General features: G+C 47.3%; 1 protein-coding gene and 1 non-coding gene across 6 annotated transcripts in view; one reads left to right on the top strand and one right to left on the bottom strand.

The window, feature by feature from the left end:
• WHRN (whirlin) overlaps positions 1–16,292 on the bottom strand; it is a 91,968-nt gene that overhangs the window by 68,115 nt on the left and 7,561 nt on the right. The gene's annotated exons all lie outside the window — the stretch shown is intronic.
• On the top strand, positions 5,943–6,015 carry TRNAW-CCA (transfer RNA tryptophan (anticodon CCA)). Its single transcript has one exon. It is a non-coding gene; the product is annotated as a tRNA-Trp (tRNA).

Genomic DNA, 16,292 nt, shown 5'->3' with positions numbered 1-16,292 from the left:
CACATAGAGGGTGGGCGTCTGCACACAGTGGGGGGTCAGCACGTGGCGAAGCCCACTCCCTTCTCCTAGCAGTGACTGCGCATTGAGAAGGCAAACCAGGTGTAGAAAAGCGTTATCCAAGGAGTGGAAAGAAAAAGAAGGTGTCTGAGAGAATGAAAATCAATGCACAGTGCACGATTTGTATTCTGTATCACTGGCAATAGTGGCATTTTCTTGGTCAGTTCTATAAATAGGCGAGCAGCAACCTTGAGAATGGAGAGGAGATTAATGCCTTTGATGAGAACAAGAGGGAAGGCTGGCACCGGAGAGGGCCTGGCAGGTCACTGAGTCTCCCATGCACCGCCAGCCCCCAGCGTGCTGCAGAAAGGGACCCTGGCAACCCGAGAAGGGAAGGGACACAGAAGTACAGCCCGGACACAGGAAGCCAGCCCTGGGCAAGCGGCTTCCCCTGTGCACCTCGGTCTCCCTGTCACCAGCCTGTGGGGCCAGAAAATCTGAAGGCCACTCCAGCCTGGACCATTCCAGAACCTCTGATGTTGGCTCTTTAGGGGCAGGGGGTACATGTGGGCTTTCACTGGGTCTTGGAGAGCTTGAATATCATCATCCACTGCTGCTTTATTTTTCTGGGAAAACTGCAGAAAAAAAGGATTCCTGAGACAGCACTTTCCACACCTAAACAGGCTCTGCGAACACGGTCCTGGTGCCGGGGCCATTAGAATGCAGCGAGGAGGGCTCCATCCATGGCGCTTTGACCAAACTGTGTGTGTCATGCAGGGAAGGCGGGAGGAGGGGAAGGTCTAGGAGTGCAGTTTCTGCTTTTTCCTGGCTGTCTTATCTCTCTCTCTCTTTTTTTTTAAACAACCATTTGCTTATTTTTAAAAGGTGTCCCTGGCAGGAGGCGAAGGGGACAACAGAGGATGAGATGGTTGGATGGCATCACTGATTTGATGGACATGAGTCTGAGCAAACTCCGGGAGCTGGTGAAGGACAGGGAAGCCTGGCATGCTGCAGTCCATGGGGTCGCAAAGAGTTGGACACAACTGAGCAAATGAACTGACTGAATGGAAGGATTAATTCATAAAGAGAGCTGGCTGGCGCTTTCTTGCCCCGAAAGCCCTTCCACCTGCCTACCTCACTCACTCACCATTGCCACCTTGATCCCTGAGGCTCAGGCCATCTGGAGGATAATGTGGTTCTCGTTCCCGGTTAGGTGCCCAGAACTGGTGGCTTCTCTCACTGGCATGCCTCAGTAGCAAGCAGCCTTATACAGCAAGGCAAACTAGAAAGGACTCTGGTTGTGAAACAGACACTCAGGCATATCTCCATTGTGTTCTGCTGCATGGTCGAGGGCTATGCCCTCCTCTTGCTGGCCTCAGTTTTGCCAACTGGCAATGAGCAGGTTCCTAGGTGGCGCTATTGGTAAAGAAACCACCTGCCAATGCAGGAGACATAAGAGACGCGGGTTCCATCCTGGGTAAGGAAGATCCCCTGGAGGAGGGCATGGCAACCCACTCCAGTATTCTTACCTGGAGAATCCCATGGACAGAGGAGCTGGGCGGGCTACAGTCCATGCGGTCACAAACAGTCAGGCACGACCAAAGTGACTTAGCAGCAGCAATGAGCAGAAGGGAATCTCTGATTGCTAAGGTCCTGCCCCAAGTTAAATTTGAATGTCCTCTGGTTCATTGCTATATTTAGGAGAAATGACGTTGCTACCAGGTCCTTGAACCAGATCTTGAATCTCGGGGCTCTGAGGTTCCACATCAGTTGGGAGGGACCAAAAGGGTTTAAGAAAACACCAGAAGGGCAGATGGAGCATCTCAGGTGTGGCAGGATATGCACCCCAACTCGGCATTATCACAGCAGCAGGGACCTTCAAAGGGACCCGATGGCTGGGGAGACAGCCTCCAATGGGACCGCAACCATGCGTCTTTGTTCTTCACAGACAGCAGCCTGTGTGTGGTAGACAACCTCCAAAAGCTACCTAAAAGCAGTGTACCAGTGCCTGCTGGCGACTGGCGACCACACCCCTCTCCTGCTGCAGCAGCCGGCAGAACGAGCCAGTCTCTTGAATCAAATGCTTTTAAGTTGTGCCACCTCACGCAAGTGACCAAACCTCTGTTCATCTGCTTCCCTCCTGGAAAATTAAGATCTGTTTTCCCCAGTCTCTAGGTAGAAGAAGCCTATTAGCATAGTGCCTCGTACTTAAGAATTCAATGAGCTAAGGCTAAACAAATCCCATGAGATCTGGGAAGAGTCCACTGCAAGCAAGAGCCGTCATCAGAGCCCCCTGCTCCCTTGCTTGCTATCACGTTTACTGGTGAAACTCCACCGGGGGGTTTGCCAGCATGCCACCAGGTCATATCACAGAGGAATCTCGATCTGCCCAGGCAGATGGCACGGCTGAGACATTACCCATCACCAGATGATGACGCAGGCAGCATGCTATGATTGCGGGAATGTAAATTATATGTGGATGTCTTCAAACTTAATAACTGGCTAGTTGGATTAATGCTCTCAGGAGGCACATCTGCCTCACTCAGCTCTTCAGAGCTGACTCTAACACCCCAAAATCACAGACCAGGCGACAGAATTCTCTGCTCAGCAGAAGACTGAGAAATAGACTGGAGATAGTTACAGTATGAAGAGACTGGGGAGTGGGGAGGAACTGTGTTAACAAGCAGGTGCACACATGTTCCCGTGTTTAAAAACATGCACCAAAGTGCAAGCACAGGGTCACAAGACCATGAGACTACTGCCTGGAGAGGCAGGTGCGAAAGAAGCGTTCCAGAAAAGTCTTGAGTGAGGACACATCATGGTGAGTCATCCAGCTTATTTCAGGGCAAGGTCTTCTCTTCTGGGGAACAGATCACTCAGAACAGAAACTCAGGAGGGAGGGCTGGTCTAAGACCCAGGTTAGTGACGGGGAAGAGAGGGAAGGATCGTGCTGGCCTGCTCTTCCTAATTCTACCTTGCCTAGCTGGGTTTTGGGTTCCGAGTCTCTGGGCTCCCATCCTGGCTCTGCTGTTGACTTACTGTGTGACACAGAGCAAATGACTTAAGCTCTCTGTACCTGTGTCTGCATTCAAAATGCCACTGTTTTAAGGATGATCAAGATAATATAAACTACCTATAGAGTATATATAGCCGCACAGCAGTAAAGAATCCGCCTGGCAATTCAGGAGACAAGGGTTCGATTCCTGGGTCGGGAAGATCCCCTGGAGGAGGAAGTGGCAACCCACTCCATTATTTTTGTCTGAGAAATCCCCTGGACAGAGGAGCCTGGCAGGCTATAGTCCACTGGGTTGCAAGGAGTGGGACAGTACAGAGCGACTGAGGAACAACATAGTACGCGGCACAGAGTAGGTACTAAAGGCACGTGAACTCCTTTCCTGGGCCTGCCAGCTCCTTCTCTGAACAGAAGCCCTAGAAAACCTCTAAAACTCTCATCTGCGTGGACACCAATACCCGAGCAACTCTACCCTCTCCCTCCCAACTTGCCTCCTCTTCAGAAACGTCCTCTCTTTTGATCGATACGTCCTCATATCGGCCCTGACTGACACTCAGCCCCTTTCTCACCACCTCCAGGAAGCCTTCTTAGACAGTGACTGACTTTCCTTTTCCGAGAGCAGCCGGCACACTTGTATGTTTTTGTTGCCATCTATACTCCAGCTTCTGTATCACCTTCATGCATTCTGTCTCTAAGACTGCAAGAGCAGCTCCTTGAGGCACACTGCCTATTCTGTTTTCTTTATCCCCTCTCCCTGCTCCTTCTCCTCCACTCACTACCCCTTCATTCATTTCATTCATGTGCTCATTCATTCAAGATATCCGTTGGGCTTTGAAGATGCTAGGCAGCCCCAGGAATCTGTTAAAAGAGGCCACAGAAAGAGCAGTGCACTGGCCTGGGGCCCAAATGCCCTGGATCACCATCCCATGCTTGTTCACACTCATGTGAGCATGTCTCAGACACACGTGGAATTCAGAGAAGCAGAAGGGGTAGTGCTTTAGAGCCACAGCTCTGAAACAAGACTTCAAGGATTCCGTTCCTGGCTCTGCCATTCACCAGCGGCAACCCCAGGCAAGTTACCTAGCCAGCCTGTGTTCCAGTTTCCCAGGCATGAGATGGGATAATAGTAGTATTATCTCACAGGGCCGTGGGGACGATTAAATTAGTTAATATGCATAAAGTGTTTAGTGTCTGGAAGATAGGTAAGAGGTACAGAAGGGTGAGGTGTTGTTATTACTATGGAGAGCCCAGAGCAGAAGTCACAACCCACCATCCACAGCAACCACGGCTACATTCTGGTGTCTGTCCATCTCGGTTTGTTCTGTATATTTTACAAACACACGGATGTTCACACACAAAACTATTGTTGTCTGAGGTTTGCATAGGATGACTCATGCTTAACATTTCATTGACATCTTTTTTCAGCTAAAAAAACGTATTTTGAGGATCTTTCCTTAAAAAGATCATCTCTTCCCATAATACACGGCATTCCCTGGCTGAGATGCACCACCACTGAATTCCAGCTCCCCTATTGCTGGAAATTTATGTTGCTTCTAAGTTTTTGCCAGCACGAACAATGCTGCGATAACATATTTATACTTGCATCCAATTTTCTACACCAAAGAAAAGTGGAATCCCAGAGACTGTGTTTTTTCATATGCAAACCTGTCCCTCTCTGTGTAGTTCCTCTAACTACCTGCAGGGGGCAGCACTATGACACCTTAGTCTGTAAAAGGCATGAATTCCCCCTATCTAACAATGGCACCCCACTCCAGTACTCTTGCCTGAAAAATCCTATGGACGGAGGAGCCTGGTAGGCTGCAGTCCAAGGGGTCGCTAAGAGTCGGACACAACTGAGCAACTTCACTTTCACTTTTCACTTTCATGCATTGGAGAAGGAAATGGCAACCCACTCCAGTGTTCTTGCCTGGAGAATCCCAGGGACGGGAGAGCCTGGTGGGCTGCCGTTTATGGGGTCGCACAGAGTCGGACACGACTGAAGCGACTTAGCAGCAGTAGCAGCATGGGCACTGCGGATGGGACTGAGTCAGGGCTTTCCAGTGATTTTTTCCTGAAGCAGAGTTCACTGATGCAGGGATCCAGCCTACTATGTGCCTTCTTCCATAGGATCCAGAAATCTCCTAGTGTATGCAAATCTTTGCTCTGTCTTCCAATTTCTCCTAGAGATGAAGTACTGTATTGCAAAACACCAAAATAAAAAGGTGGCTTAGGGGGAAGACCCCTCAAGAGTTTTAAAGTCATAGATGTGCTCACTAGAAAACTATTCCCAGACAGAGGACCACGTCGTCCTAGCTGCGAGACTTCAGGCCAGTTCCTTAAGCCCTCCGGGCTGCACCCTTCTCACCTGTTTTGTGGTTGCTGTTTAGTCACTAAGTCGTGTGCAACTCTTCTGTGACCCCACGTACTGTAGCTGGGCTCCTCTGTCCATGGGATTTCCCAGGCAAGAATACTAGAGTGGGTTGCCATTTCCTTCTCCAGGGCACCTTCCTGACCCAGGGTTCGAACACACATCTCCTGCACGCATCTCTGGCATCACAGGCAAATTCTTTCACTGCTGAGCCACGAGGGAAGGCCTCTCACTTGTTAAATGGGGTTATTCATGCCTACCATCACGGAGTTGAGTGGATAAAAGGAGGACAGACAAGATACTGGACACAAGACATCTTGCACTGGGCATGGTGCATAGCAAGTGCCCAGTAAATGATGGTTAACATTATTGATCACAGCAAATTACAGTGATGACTATGGGTTATATTCTTCCCACTGCACCTATGAAGAAAGACTGTCTGGGTGGTCAAGTGTCTTATGCAAGGTCAGAAAGAGGAAGAGAGGCAAGGCTTGAACTTGAATCCTGGATTCTTCAAACTCATGCATCTTTTACCAGTAGTTCAAGAGGGTTCAAATAGGGACTTCCCTGGTGGTCCAGTGGTTAAGACTACAGGCTCCCAGTGCAGAGGGCCCAGGTTCGATCCCTGGTCAGGGAAGTAGATCCCACATTCCACAACTAAAAGATTCTGCTTGCTGCAATTAAGACCCAGCACAGCCAGATAAATTTTTTTTTTTTAAGTAAGTTCAGATAACACAAGGCCAACCATATGTCAAAGCCACATAAGATGGACAAGGAGAGGGCCTGAAAAGGGGGCTTGGACTTACAGGTTGCAAGTAAATGAGACACCTTGGCCTCTGGAACCCTGAGCTGGTCCCAGGCGCAGCACAGACACTGGAAAGACCCTCTCCGCTCAGCCCCACTGGGAGGGAGGGCGGAAACTGGCGCGTGGACTCCCTCTCTCTGTGGCATATTTTAATGTCATGAGAAAGTAAAGCCCTAATTAACACTCTGTCTTCAGAGCTCCTTCCTCTGCACCACGTTTTATCTGTGTTAATTATCACCTCTTACAGGGACCACTAACTGCAACAGCTTTCCAGCCTCCTCTCCCAGCCTCCAAAATTAGTCTCTGCAGGGCAATCTGGACATCCTTTTAAAATGAAGTGGGCCCTGTCCCTGCCCTGCCCCAAACCCTCCCAGTGCCTCTCCAGCCTGCACAGCCAACTCTGCTGCCCAGCCGGCCTCCTCTCCTGCCCTGCCGCCTGGCCTTTTTATAGTATCAAGAGCTCCAAGCTACTTACATGTTCTGCTCCCTGTCCCTCAATATTCATATCTCAACGTGCATGCATGCTCCATCGATTCAGTCATGTCTGACTCTTTTCGACCCTATGGACTATAGCCCACTAGACTCTTCTGTCCATGGGATTCTCCAGGCAAGAATACTGGAGTGGGTTGCCATGCACTACCCAGGGGATCTTCCTGACCCAGGGATTGAACCCGAGTCTCCTGCATCTCCTGCACTGCAGGCAGATTCTTTACTGCTGAGCCACTGGTGAAGCCCTACCTCAACATACTCACCTTACATATAAGTGATTATTTTATCAACATCTTTCACAACAGAGAAGACAGGAGATTCTGGTTTGGTCATAGATGTGACCAAATGTATCAGTGACCAGATGTATCAGTAAATATGTAAACCAGTAAATATGAAAGATAGGAGACTGTGGGTGATCCCACGTAAAATGAGAGACACTGAAAAAAAACAACTAAAATTGCCTTCCTCCTGAAATTGACCTCCTTCCTCTTGAAATTGAGTGCCAATGAGGAGTTTTTACCTCTGCTGAGGTACCAGTGAGTTTTCTATAGAATCTGAAAGAATGTATTAATTTCTCTTTTTGCCTTGGTTTTACTAGGAATTTCAGAATTCCATTTGAATATGTAATATCAATCCTATAAAGGCAACACCTTGCACATGCCTATGTGTGTCAACACACACACACACAATACACTTTCCAATATTGTTTCTGATCTCTCTGCCTCTTTCACGATAAGCTTTTTAGGTTAATTCACTCAGTTATTTTTGAAACAGGACGTAATATTAATTACAAATATATTAACAAATAAGTAAATGGGATACATGGCTTCCCACGTGGCTCAGCAGTCAAGAACCCTCCTGCCAATGTAGGAGACGCGGTTTCGATCCCTGGGTCAGGGAATGGAACCCACTCCAGTATTCTTGCCTGGAAAATCCCCTGGACAGAGGAGCGTGGCGGACTACAGTCCATGGAGTCTCAAGGAGTCAGACATGACTGAGTGCACACACGCACACAAATGGGATTCAAAGAGTTAAAAGAAAGTGTTAACCATTTCTTTGCTCACTTCTACTTCTTGCATCCCCAACCTCACTCCTGGGAATTCATCTTCTATTATTCTTTCATGAAGGTAATAGATTCTCTCGATTTTTAAAAACAAACAAACAGGGAGTTTGGAGGAGAATGGATACGTGCATCTGTCTGGCTGAGTCCCTTCGCTGGTCACTTGAAACTATCACAATGTTGTTAACTGGCTGTACCCCGATACAAAATAAAAAGTTTAAAATAAATAAAGAGGATGTTCAATCACACCAATCACATAGGAGGTGCTCAATAAAACAACTGCGAAGCGGATGAATGAAGGCTAAAGGCCATCTCGACGATTACATCTCCTCCACATGCAGTTGGAAGCAGAGATACTTTTCACAGACACTTGGGCAGTAACTGGGCTTTCTCATCCAACCTCTGTATCTCCCTCCACCTCTCAGAAATCCTTTGCTGCTGCTGACTTTGGTCTAAGAATGCACGTCATTTACAAACAGAAGTCCAAACATCGTCAGTCTAAATTCTTGTGGAATGTTGACATCAGTTGGGTGGCAGCGTGGTGAGAATTCACTTGGTCTCCAAGAAGGTCAGCTTCGTTGTCATGTACCTGAGGTCTGCATGCCCACTGGGGGCTAGATCGAGACCAAGACGAGCCCTGACATGGCCCATCCGTTCTGGCTCTTTGAGGCCACTTCACCACCTTGAGCTGCTGCGTCCAGGGAAAAGCAACTTAACTGCAGAGCAGCTGCGTGAGCCCAACCAAACGACCTCTCAGAAACGCAGCTCCACATAAAGGTCAGGAGGTGCCATGACAACATACGTAGGAAGCAAACATGAAAGGAGGAAGGTAATTAAACCACTGGGAAAATGTGAATGCATAGAGATACAGGCCAGGGGAGGTGTAGAGAAATGATGACTAGCTGACATCTTCTTTCCCCCTTTGCAGTTTTCTTAATGATGTTTAGATTTGCCTTGGAACCTAAGTAGATTTTCCAAAATCAACTGTGCATCCCCCCCTCCTTCTCTTTTCTTTATAAGTTTGACCTTCTCCAAAGGCTCCAGTGTGAAGATACAGAAGCAAATCTTTGCTCCAGTGCTGAGAATGCCAGGATCCCAAAGGCTGGAACGGGCACCTGACATTTCAAAGCCCCTGCTCTCCAGCGTCTTTGCTCCTAAATGTCTGGGTGAGCTAAGGCTGGGCAAAAAGGAAAAACACGGAGGATCAAAGAGAGGGAAAAAAGTGCTGTCTTTGGGGATAATGCCATGAGAAATTTACAAGAAGATAGTGACAGAGTGACCCTACCTTTGCAAAACATCTCACAAGATGAGGACAGAGCCAATTCCAGAAAGATATTGATTCCTTTTTAATGCAATTCTTCAATTATCCACTAAGCCTGGCTTTTAGTCTCTTATAATTTAAGTGAATTGCTTTACAAATGTTCTCTTAAATTTTGTCTCTTTATTCTTTTCTTTTTTTCCTTTAAGGAGGAACTAACAAGATTCTAGGAGTCATAGATAAAATCATGAGATGCACCTCGATGGGTTTGCAATGGACTGTTTGCTGTCCAGAATCAATGTCCATAGCACATCCATCCATCAGGAAAATCAGTTTCTATCAATATTGTTTTCTTGGTGTACAAGTGGATACACAGATGGGGAGTGGTAAAGAATCCTCCTGACAATGCAGGAGATGCAGGTTCAATCCCTGGGTCTGGAATATTCCCCTGGAGGAGGAAATGGCAAACTACTCCAATATTCTTGCCTGGGAAATCCCACGGACAGAGGAGCCTGGCGGACTACAGTCCATGGGGTCACAAAGAGTCCAACAAGACTTAGCGACTAAACAAATAGCAATTATGTATGTATATATGCATTTAATATATGATATATTCTATATACCATTTATATGTACGTGTGTGTGCTCAGTGGCTCAGTAGCATTTGACTCTTTGCGACTCCACAGACTGTAGCCCACCAGGCTCCTCTGTCCACAAAATTTTTCAGGAAAGAATACTGGAGTGGGTTGCCATTTCCTTCTCAAGGGGATCTTCCCGACCCAAGGATGGAACCCACATCTCCTGCATTGGCAGGCAGATTCTTTACCACTGAACCACTTTGGAAACCCCTATATATGTATATACAGCTATACAAACACTAAATATGCAAAGGGGTTCAACTTCATTATATAAATTAGAGTAGGATATTATATAAATTAGAGTAGGATACATTTTGTCTATCAGATTGGCAAAAATGAAAAAGGAATATGATATCCAGTGTTGGCAAGGCTGGAGAAAAATGAGGCATCTCATACACTGCTAATGTTGGAGGAGGGACTGTAAAAAAACAAACTCTTCCCCAAGAGCACTTTGGCAACAGTTACCAAGCCTGAAAAATCTGCCTATTCCCGGAGCCAATGCCACCTCTAGAAAGACAGTCCAAAGAATTATTAGAGATGCGCTTCAATATTAATGTACAAGGATGTTTAAAGCAGAAATAAAGATAATGCTTTAAAAAAAAAACAGTCCAACAAGAAGAAATTGGTTAAATAAATCATGTCTCTCTTTGTTGTGATATATTATGCAAGCATTAAAAATCATTTTTAAGAAATATTTATCAAGGTGGGAAAAAAAACAGTTGTGATACATTGTCTGGTGAAAGAGGCAGGCTTCGTGACTATGTTCAGAATGGCAGTTTTCTAGGAGGTTCCCAGGGCAAATTTACAGGCACAGACACACGGGGGACTGGAGAGACAGGAATCAATTGTCCACAGTGATGGTTTAAGGGAGGATTATCAAGATTTGGGGTTTCTTCCTTTGTGTTTTTCTGGGTTTCTAAGTTTTCTAAATGGAACCTATCTCTCTTAGGTCATTAAAACCCACACACTTGTGCACACACATACACATTGGTATTTTAAAAGCTCAAACAGACTCCTCTGCTCCTCATGTTTCCTATGAGCTAAAGAAAACGGCCTTTGATGCGCCCAGTCCGCGATGGGGCTGACAGCCACCAGTCTTCTACGCAAGGCCCGGCAGACTCTGTCCTCATCCTGCCCAGAGGGCAGACAGCAAGACAGATTCAAGCCTCCACCAGTCAGCGAGATGATTTCATAAGTTACGGGTTTATCCTAATGGGGGTGCAGTTGAGGTCACAGTTATCTATTTAAGGAATTTCCACAGACAATGCACAAAATAAAATCCTGTCAAAGACCAGGGCATAGTGAGAGGGATGAGAGGAGGGACAAGGAGGGGCAGGTGGCCGTGCCACCTCCGTGCCTGCCATCCAGCAAAGGACACGCGTAAAGGCTTCCTGGGAAGGGTAGGGCGGCCACGGCCTGGGTTGTCTGGCTCCTTGTGGCTTTTCTTGCTAAGTGGAAAAAACTGGGGGAAAGACGTACATGTACTGACCCAGCTCTGACCAGCACCACGGCTCATGCACCCCGCTTCTCAGTTACTAATAGAAGCTGTCGAGGGCAGTGGCTGTGAGCAACGCCTTGGAGGCAGAAAGACCTGGGTTCAAATCTTAGGCCTGCCACCTCCCATCTGTATGCAGGCGGCCGATCACTTCCTATTCCAGATGCTGTTTCCTCTCCCTGGGGACTGTGAAAAGTCAGTATGCGAAGCCCCGGCAGAGTTCCTGGAGCCACACAGAAGACCCTCCATGTGGCCATACGTATTAGTGTGCTCGGTACTGCAAGCTTGTAAGCATCTTGTGTTACATATTTTATACCAAGTAGAACATCATTTGGCAGGAAAACAGACCCCAACACAGTGGGTAATCATTCAGTGTTCGAATGAATAGATATGCGCGGTGCTTCAGTATGTTACCTGTAAGGCCGTCAATATGGAGGAAATTGAACAGAGAAGGAACACAGAAGCTTAGTAACTTGTCTGCCATCTGACTACTCTTTCCATCACAATTTTATGGAAGAGGAATTTGAAAATCAGAAAGGTTAAGAAGTTTGCTCAAGACCCTACAGGTCCAAAGTGGCAGAGTTGAGCTTGGAACCCAGAATGTCTGACTCCAGAGCCCAGATTCAAGCACAGTAGGCTGCTCCCTCTCTCTGGTGTTGGGGTGATGGTCACAGTCCCTCAAATGGACAAAACCTGGGCTTAAATCCTGGCTTTGCCACTTTCCATCTTGGTGACAACAGGCAAGTGACAAATTCTTGGCAGTTTTGCAAAATTAAGTGAAAAACGTGGTGCCTATTAATAAGGCTGTCGTAATGGTCAATGAATTTTATATGTACAAAGGTTATTATTGTTCACAGAGCAACACTAGGAAATACATACTCTGTAATGATGAGAGAAAAGGAGGCCACCACCCAGAGGAAGCAGAGGGGAGAAGAGAAGGTTTCCCATAGATGGAGTAGCTGCCTGTGGGCAGCAGGTCTGCTAGGGGGAGGCACAGGGGCCATAAGACCATGGGTGGAGAGAAACGGACCCTTGCTGCTTGTCTGACCAAGTGTGAACTACACTCTGGCACAGCTGGGGAAAAGGACTGTCTGTGGGTAAGAAAGGATCGGCTCATGAGCAGCACGAACGTCAGGGTCAGGAGCTCGGCCTCTGCCCCACAGGTTCCCAGCTCCACTGTGAAGCGCTAGGCAGACCCAAGTTTCTAAAGTTCACTTTGCCTCCAGGACGCGGAATGGACTGGCAAGTAGATGAGCAAGATGGGAGACAGACAGGTGGACAGCAGGGAGGCCTCTGCCGTTTGGCAGTGGTGATAGGGGTCGGGGGGAGTGGTCTGAGACCTGCTGGAGAGAGGTCAGGCCAGAGAGTCGAACTCACCACGAGCAGGCGCAATCCCCAACAGGGATCGTGGAGAAGTTTTCGAACTGTGGTGTTGGAGAAGATGCTTGAGACTGCAAGGAGATCAGATTAGTCCATCCTAAAGGAAATCAACCCTGAATATTCATTGGAAGGACTGATGCTGAAGCTGAAGCTCCAATACTTTGGCCACCTGATGCAAAGAGTCGACTCATTGGAAAAGACCCTGAGGCTGGGAAAGACTGGGGGCAGGAGGAGAAGGAGATGACAGGATGAGATGGTTCGATGGCATCACCGACTTGGTGGACATGAGTTTGAGCAAGCTCCTGGAGATGGTGAAGGACAGGGAAGCCTGGCGTGCTGCAGTCCACGGGGTCGCAAAGAGTCGGACACGACTGAGCCACTGAACAACAGCAGAGAGGTGCCATCAGAGGGTCAGAGATAAGCCAGGGCTTCCAGGCCAATAATACAGAAGAGCTGAAAACATAAGTAAAAATAAATACACTAAAGGGAGGAACAGATCCTGTTCAGAGACGACACAGGTAGAAGATGGGTGAAGAGACAGACATTTGGGGAGAAAGAGGAAGGAATCTGTGGGTGACCTGGACATTCTGACATGCCCCGTTGACTTAAAAAATCTCAGGATTTGGAAGAACTCTTGGAAGGGGGAGATGCTTCAGGAGAGTTGGGGAAAAAATCTGGGAGAAGGCTGGGGAACCCAAGGAGAAACAGGAAGGAGGAAGAAGAGAGAAGAAGAAAAGGATAAAGATGATGCTGGGTCCAGACACACCACAGGACCCCACACCCTCTATCTGGGTCTGGGAGGACAGAAATGGAAGAAGGACTTGCGAGCAGTTTCTGATAGCTGGATCACTTTTCTATTCTCTTATTAATCAGAAACCTCTTAGTGAAGCCTAGAACACCATTTCAGAAGTGGTTCAAATCAACTGCAGAGGGTTTTTTTTTTATTGTTTAAGAGTGGATGCCCTTGTTGTCAAATTACCACTTTCACCTGTATTAACTGCTTAAATGGGTTCTGCAAACAGCTTTATCTCCTCCACCTCCTCATCAGGGCCCCTGGGGAGCCCATCAGGGAAGGATGCTGGGGAACAAGGCTGGGGACGCAGCTGACCGGGGGGCTGTCACACACTGGCCTCTGGGCCACGCATCTATCTTGCCTCCCCACATTTTTAAGGGAGGTCGAGACATACAATTCCACTCAACACCTGGGCCTGATGACTGCTGCAAAATGAAAACGCAGATGCTGACATCCAGATAGGAGCAAATACATTTTTAAAGAAACTCTGTCTACGTGGGAACATTGATTACATTTAGTAAATGACCCTGCAATTCAAACAGTTACGATGGAACACGAGAGCCTCAAGTTCCAATATTTTCTGCCAAGTATATTTTTGCTTTAAAAAAAAAAAAAAACAGGCACAACAAAAAACTGTCAAAGCCAAGCAAATTCAGTCGATAACATTTTTCATTTCACTTCTTGCAGTGGGACCTCCATGGCCTTATTTCTCAAACTTTTGATGTGCAACAGTGTCAGTAAGCTGTTCGTGAGGGCAGTGAGCCGGGCTCACCGGTGGGGGAGTCTGAGTCACAGAGAGGCAAAGGGAGTTAGCTGCCCAAGGTCACAGCCAAGTACACTCTCAGATGAACCCAGGTCCATCTCCAAAAGCTGCCTCTTGGGTACAGACCTCCCTTCCCTTGATTTTCCAATTTATCAGCTGACCTTGCGCATCTGGGATTGTGCTCTGAAATAGTTAAAGATGGGGACAGGGTGGATCCACGTCTCTGATCAAATCTTTGTGTGGATAAATGGGGGTAGGGAGGGGAGGAGGGATGGAATCCAAAAGAAAGACAGGCTTTCCAAACTTCAGAGTGGTTAAGAATTACCTAGGGGGCTTGCTGGGCTTCCCTGGTGGCTCAGTGGTAAAGAATCTGTCTGCCAGTGCAGAAGATATGGGTTCCATCCCTGGCCAGGGAAGCTCCCCTGGAGAAGGAAATGGCAACTCATTCCAGTATACTTGCTTGGAGAATTCCAAGGACAGAGGAGCTTGGTGGGGCTACAGTCTATGGGGTCGCAAAAAAGTCAGACACGAATTAGCAACTAAACAATGGGGGCTTGTTAATTTGTGAATCACCTCTTCTAAGGCCCCAACTCCTGGGTGTTTGAAAACACCCTTTGATGTCACTGTACTCTCTTCTTCCCTGTAGCCTGCATCTTTAAAGTCCTGTAAAGAGGACATCTTGGGACCTGTTTATGGGAGGCTGATGTATTTGCTTTGCACTCAAAGTTGAGAGGATGCTGATATTATGAAAACTCAGGTAGAGAGGAAAAATAACTATGAAACTGGCTGCCAGCTGAAGCAAAGCCACAGCCAATTTAGCAGCAGGAACACAAATTCTCAAAGGGGAAGGAGGCAAAGGGGCAGGGACTGGAAAAGAAGAAGGGAAAAAAAAAGAAATTATGCATTCTCAGATAAAGCAGCTTTGAAACACACATGTGATTAACAGAAACTTGCCCTTCACCTAAAATGCTGAGGTTTCTTGAAACCCGCCAGAACGGTGTTTCTTTTTTTCTTTTTAATAACAAAAAACCAGAAGATACAGAAGATATATCTCATCACCCGAAATTGGTTCATTGATTGCTTCAGAATGCATAAATGGTTCTATTTTGGAAGCTCACACAGTCAGGCTGTGAAAATAACCCACTTTGGGGAATGTGATTTTAAAATTAAGAGCAAAATGACAAATTAAATAACCGAAGGGGTCTCATAAGGTAGACTTGGGAGGGTAGAGGATGGGAAAGACTATTGCCCACCAAGTCAGACTACACTATTTTAAAGACTTTTCATTGAAACAGTTTCCTACTTACCAATGTTTTCACACTTGTTCAGTCATTTGATCCCTACAGCCCTGGGAAGGAGGCAGGTGGGAGATTGCTGTTGTTGTTTAGTGGCTAAGGTATGTCCAACTCTTTTGCGGTAGCTATGCCCATTTCACAGTTGCAAAGCTGAGGTTCAGAGAGTCACATGACCTGCCTGCAGCCACACAGCTGATTTCCTGGCACACGACACTAGAGTTGATGGCTTTCCTTGAGTTTTCTATTCAGCACCCACTACATTGCAACCCCCAGACTTTCTTAAGCTATTACACTCAAGAACCAAGGTGTCCTGAACTCTCCAGCATGGCATTAGTAGTAAGAGCATTCCATTCATTCAGCAAATATTTATTTATGTATTAAAACACCTACTCTGCACCGGTCACCGTGGAGGTATTGGGGTATGTGAGTGAGCAATGCAGATCAAATTTCGGTTCTCACAGAGCTTACGCACAGGGGGGAAAGCAGACGATAAACAGTTAAAATGTCCTTCTAGTAGTGACAAGTGTGCTGAAGGAAACTGAAGCAGGTTATGAGGATGGATGCGGGGGAGTGCGGGAGCGGGCGATGCCTTTGGAGAGGGTGGCAGGGAGGCAGAGGCAGGCCGGCATCACAGCTCTTAAAACACTTGGTGTCCTGTGCCAATGAGTAGTTCCAAGTCTCCCTCATGACTCCCTGAGGGCACAGGCTGTATACATTCATCTCTGATTTCCAAGTACCAGCCTGGGTGCAGTAAGCGCTGTTCAGAGCGCCTGTGGACAAAAGACTGTGCCTGAAGACAGGAGGACTAAAACATGCTGCTTTCTCTGGACGTGTGAGCATCAGACTCCCCACTTGGTCGAATGAAGCCTTTGAAAGACACCCTGAATGTCAGGCACAAAATGTGCCTTTTGCCTGCCTTCCAGCAGGGGGCTGGCACT

This window comes from Bos mutus, chromosome 8, assembly GCF_027580195.1.
Source record: "Bos mutus isolate GX-2022 chromosome 8, NWIPB_WYAK_1.1, whole genome shotgun sequence".
In the NCBI taxonomy this organism is placed as follows: Eukaryota; Metazoa; Chordata; class Mammalia; order Artiodactyla; family Bovidae; genus Bos; species Bos mutus.
The sequence above is the reverse complement of the archived record's forward strand: the minus strand, read 5'-3'. Positions and strand labels throughout refer to the sequence as shown.